Raw genomic sequence first — 6,000 nt, 5'->3', positions numbered from 1 at the left:
TCGGCAAATCAAATGGCGGGGAGTTGTTAAGATATGTAAAATTTGAATTAATATGGTTTCGATCTTAATATTTTAGAAAAGTTAAAACATATAATAAAAATATACCAAAATTCATTTCGAAGAAATGAAAGTCAATTATCTTTGAATGGCCGTAGGTAAACAAAATTTAAATAGGGATTAAGTATTTTCTTTGTACAGTTAGTATGATAAGAAAGTGGTTATGTGTTTGGACAATGAGACCGGGTTTCCCAAATGGACGTTTGCGGCGAGGGAACAATTGTATTTAGAAATTTAAATGAATGTAATCTTTGTTTAGATATTAAGAAAGAAAAAAAAAACCGATTGGCATGTAATTAGTTTTAGGAAATTTCTAATGGTAGGGAAAATTGGTGTTTGTTATCTGAAAGGTAGATGGGGATAAAATTGAGGAACTCGGATTGGTGAAGAAGGAAAAAGGAGGGGCTAGGTATGAAGAATGGGAGTTTAGCGAAATGTTAGATGGTGGAAGAAGAGTCAGTTGTTAAATGATCGTTAAGTTGACTAGTGGTGATTTCTAAGAGTCTCCTGAAGTAGTAAGGCAGATAAGTGAATAGTTGTGAGTTTGTTGAAATAAGTGTCCTGACGGAAGCTCATCACGTAAAGCATTGTAAGTTATATTGTTCTACTTATATTCCAAGAGTCACCGTTGCATGCCGGAACGAGAAATAGATTCAGTTTATCGAGAGGAGAAAAGGCTAGCATTGTTTTTTGAAAGATACGTGCATCTGTAGGGGGTCATTAATGACAATAGGCTTGCAATAATTTGTTGCGAGATTGCTGACTACATAGGGGGCTGCTAAGAGTAAATTGTTGGCGACCAGAGACAAGAATTTGGACAACTCATCATCCGAGAGACAGTTTTATTTTTTTTGTAGAATTATTCATAACGCAAATTTCAATAAGTACTTTAGATAGTGGTAGGGTTATTTCAATAATCAGAATAGGAGATATTATTTTTAGAGGATATTTTGAGGGTGAATTTATTTCAATAGATGCTTTTGTACCATATATGTGTTTTATTCCGTTAATCTTTGACCTTATTTATCATATGTAAAGCAAAGGAGATATTGAAGCACGAGAATATAAAACCCTGAGATTAGAGCATTAAATAGTGTGATTAAATCATAAGTGCATCATTAAAATTAAATTTAATTAATTAGTTAATTATCTAATCAAGTGCTTTGAGCACACCGATCTTTGAATATCACATTAATATGTAAATTATTCCTTCTGGGTGTACCACTTCTAATGTCACGGAGTGTACATTTATTTAATTAAAACTAGATATCATGACCTATCTTTAAACTACTGGAATTATCCCTTTAAAATTATGTTTTGTCAATACCAATATCTGAAATCTGCTTACAGCGATAAAGTCCTTAATATCTGTAAACCTAACCCCGCTATATCTAACTATCTTCGACATCGTGTTTAATTGTCACTTTTACTTCCCAATAAAACCCCCAAGCCTGACCAGTTTACTAAAACTAAATTAAAGAGGGCAAACCCAAAACTATAAAGTTTGTAAGGCAGGAAGTATCGCAATCAATTTGTGCCTACGTGAATGAAACTTAAATGGGGGGTATTAACAACTAGTTAGATATGTTCTCTAAGAAAGTTCTAACGAAAATTAAGGCAACATTTTCATGTTTATTGACACAAAAATTAGGAATTCTAATTACTAATTATCACATATTTTCTACCAAAAATTATACGAGGGGGACTATTATATTAGACAAATTCTTAAGACAATAAAAGCTAAAATAATAAAATATAATAATGCTAGCTTACCAGAGTAGTCTACACAATTCCTCTACACAGCGAAACTGGTTGCAAAGCTTGGAACTGTAGATCAAGGAAAAAGAGCAGAAGAGAAGTACCTGTTAGTAAATAATGCCAACACCAATCAGCATGTGGGGCTTTAACATATTTAGACAAAAGTCGAGAAGAAAATTCAGAATTAGTTACAGGTGAGAAAAGAGAAAATAAAATCAAAATAAAAAACATATCCGACTTTAGCAGAAGTCAAAAATGTGTTATATCATGAGTTGTGTGCTTTTTCTTAACAAACAAGACACTATTAATGATTAAAAATAGCGTATCTACTGGTTTATACACATTATAAATAATGTGTTATCTTGCACCGATGGAAGCCTGGCCGATTCAGACTATTCAGAACTATTCAAACTGGTCACGACATGGCATTGAAATAAATATACAGGGTGTCCCGAAAAGATTGGTCATAAATTATACCACAGATTCTGGGGTCAAAAATAGGTTGATTGAACCTGACTTACCTATATACAATAGTGCACACAAAAAAAGTTACAGCCCTTTGAAGTTACAAAATGAAAATGGTTTTATTTTCATATATCGAAAACTCTTAATGGACATGTGGCATTCTTATGGCAGCAACATCTTAAAAAAAAAATTAAAGTGAAATTTTTGCACCCCATAAAAATTTTATGGGGGTTTTGTTCCCTTAAATCCCCCCAAACTTTTGTGTACGTTCCATTGTGTACGTTATTATGGCACCATTAATTAAACACAATGCTTCTAAAACTTTTTTACCTCCTATTACTTTTTCGATAAGCCAGTGTTTATCGAGATATTTTGAATATTTGTGGAATCCACCACATATTTGTATATGGTTAAGTACGATTATAGAAACTTGTTAATAATCTGAAAATTTATTTATAATTTATATTTTTAGGTATATTTTGAAAAAGAAGCCACATCTCGATAAAAGGTGACTTATCAAAAAAAGACTAGGAGGCAAAAAAAGTTTTAAAATCAGTGTGTTTAACTAATGGTCCCGCAATAATAGTTTAATTGGAACGTACACGAACATTTGGGGGGTTTAAAGGAACACAACCCCCATAAAATTTTTATGTAAACATATTAAAAAAGAAGGCGCATCTCGATAAAAACTGGCTTATCGAAAAAATACTAAGAGGTAAAAAAGTTTTAAAAACGTTGTGTTTAACTAATGGTACCACAATAATGAATTAATTGGAACGTACACAAAAGTTTGGGGGGGTTTAAGGGAAAAAAACCCCCATAAAATTTTTATAGGGTGGACAAATTTCACTATAATTTTGTTTTAAGATGTGCCTGCCATAAAAATGATACATGTCCATTTTCAATAAAATATCACTAATAGTTTTCGATATATTGAAAAAAATCGATTTTCATTTTGTTAATTCAAAGGGCTGTAAATTTTTTTATGAGCACATTTGTACTAAGGTAAGTTAGGTTCAATCGAACTATTTTTGACCCCAGAATGTGTGGTATAATTTATGACCAATCTTTTCGGGACACCCTGTAATTTAAGCATGCTGAACCAAATAGAAATGATAATAAATTGAAAAGTCTCAAATGCAGAATTCACTACTAAATAAAATTAAAATGGTAAATAGTTATTTAAATCTCAGACTCTTCGTGTTGAAAGTTCTTTCTGGTACATCCTTAATCTGCGACTTTTACAATTTATAAGACCGCAGACGACGAATATAGAAAACAAAAAGGATTCCTTGCAATCACATTCTGTTTTCATTCATCTAGGAGAAGGACAGAAGAGGAACTTTCTAGTACTCAAATCTGAGTCAAGATAGAAAAGTAAATATATGGTTTTGCTTGTTTTTGATTCAGAGGGTTGCACAATCGCTGGACAGCTGTTTCCACCAATTCAGGCTTCCTCAACAGCGCTAGCATGCACTCCTCTGAATCGAAAATCAGCTCAACTATCAATTTAAGGGGAACTTCAAAAATCATTGAATTTCCCATTGGGACGCGATACAGCGACATCTCTTAACAAATTGAAGAGTCTCAAATTCAGAATTCACCACTCAATAAAATTAAAATGTTAAATAGTTATTTAAATATGAGACTCTTCGTGTTGAAAGTTCTTTCTGGTACATCCTTAATCTGCGACTTTTACAATTTGTAAGACCGCAGACGACGAATATAGAAAACAAAAAGGACTCCTTGCAATCACATTCTGTTTTCATTAGTCTAGGAAAAGAACAGAAGAGGAACTTTCTAGTATTTAAATTTGAGTAAAGATAGAAAAGTAAATAGATGGTTTTGCTTGTTTTTGATTAAGAGGGTTGCACAATCGCTGGACAGCTGTTTCCACCATTTCAGGCTTCCTCAACAGAGGAGTGCATGCTAGCGCTGTTGAGGAAGCCTGAAATGGTGGAAACAGCTGTCCAGCGATTGTGCAACCCTCTGAATAAAAAACAAGCAGAAATGATAATATTGTCGTAATTATTCTAAGGCTAACGTATGCCTGTTTGGGTTCTCACACGATGAACGTTTACTCCTGCAAAGTAGTGTTCACAGTGATTATACAGGGTGTTCAGAAACTCTACCGACAAACGAAGACAGGAGATTCTTCAGATAATTTTAAGATAATTTAACCCAATTCACTTAGTCTGAAAATGCTTCCTAAGGGAGTTAGAGCTCTTTGAAGATGGCGTCTTGTAATTAGTTTTTCTTAAATACCTCCAGAACACTTCTATTTAGAAAAACAAAAATTGGTACGCATATTTATCTTTAAAATATAAATCTAATCCATTCATTGCAAATTTCTAATACCGATCATAGGCGTCCGTTTTGGGTAGGGAAACGGTTATTTTATCGCATAACTTTTTTATCTTTAACTTTTATGCATTCCTGATACTGGATTATTAAATTGTGAACTATTTTAGTACTAAAGGGTACTCTTGTTTTAAATCGGTAGGACACACCATTTTCTAGAAAAATCGATTTGAAAACTTTTCGCTTTTTGAATTAAAAAAAAAATTAAAAAAAAACTGTTTAGAAAGACGAAAACTGGTACATTTATTTATATTCCAGAGATAAATCGATTTCATTAATTGCGAATTTCTAGTACTGGTCATAGGCGTCCGTTTTGGGTAGGTCAACAGTTATTTTATAGCATAACTTTTTTGGCTTGAATTTTTGAGCATTTTTGACACTAGATTATTAAATTATGAGGTATTCGAGTACTAAAAGTTAGTCTTACTTTATGTTGGTAAAATACTTTGTTTTTTGTTGAAAAGTTCTTTCATTTTTTTTCAAATTCCAAAAATGAAAAACTTTCAAATCAATTTTTCTAGAAAACGGTGCGTCCAACCGACTTAAATCAAGAGTACCTTTTAGTACTAGAATACCTCACAATTTAATAATCCGGTGTCAAATGTCAAAAATGCATAAAAGGTAAGGACAAAAAAGTTATGCGATAAAATACCCGTTGCTCTACCCAAAACGCACGCCTATGACCAGTAATAGAAATTTGCAATAGATGGAATCGATTCATCTCTGAAAAGTAAATAAGCATACCAATTTTCGTTTTTCTAAATAGAAGCGTTCTGGAGGTATTTAAGAAAAACTAATTTCATGACGCCATCTTAAAAGAGCTCTAGCTCCCTTAAGAAGCATTTTCGAACTAGTTGAATTGGGTTAAATTGTCTTTAAATTATCTGAATAATCTGCTGTCTTCGTTTGTCGGTAGAGTTTCTGAACACCCTGTATAGTGAGTAATAGATAACGTGAGTCAATTTACTTTATAATTATTCCTGGAAACCTTATTAACGAATTAACGATCCACAACCAATTATAAGATCCAGTCAGAAGACTTGAATATAAAAATACACGATACGGCATTTATATAGGACATAGCTGAGTGTTTTTATGTTAAACACAACAATTTATTGTAGAAACAACTGTTTGTCCTATCTTGACCAGATGGTCATGACATAACCTTCATCAACCAGTTTTTTATAACCATCAAAATAGTTTTTAATTTTAACTTTCTTTTCAGGATAACGGCATAGCTTTAAATTAATCGAACAATAATCAAATATTTTGCAGTTTTCAATATTAGACGGCTTAAAATTATACCTTGTTTTTTTGAATTATATAATATATTGTATGATCCATCTTCTAATCGGACAA

The sequence above is a fragment of the Diabrotica virgifera genome, chromosome 1 (assembly GCF_917563875.1).
Source record: "Diabrotica virgifera virgifera chromosome 1, PGI_DIABVI_V3a".
NCBI classification, from domain to species: Eukaryota; Metazoa; Arthropoda; class Insecta; order Coleoptera; family Chrysomelidae; genus Diabrotica; species Diabrotica virgifera.
Note: the sequence above shows the minus strand (reverse complement) of the source record.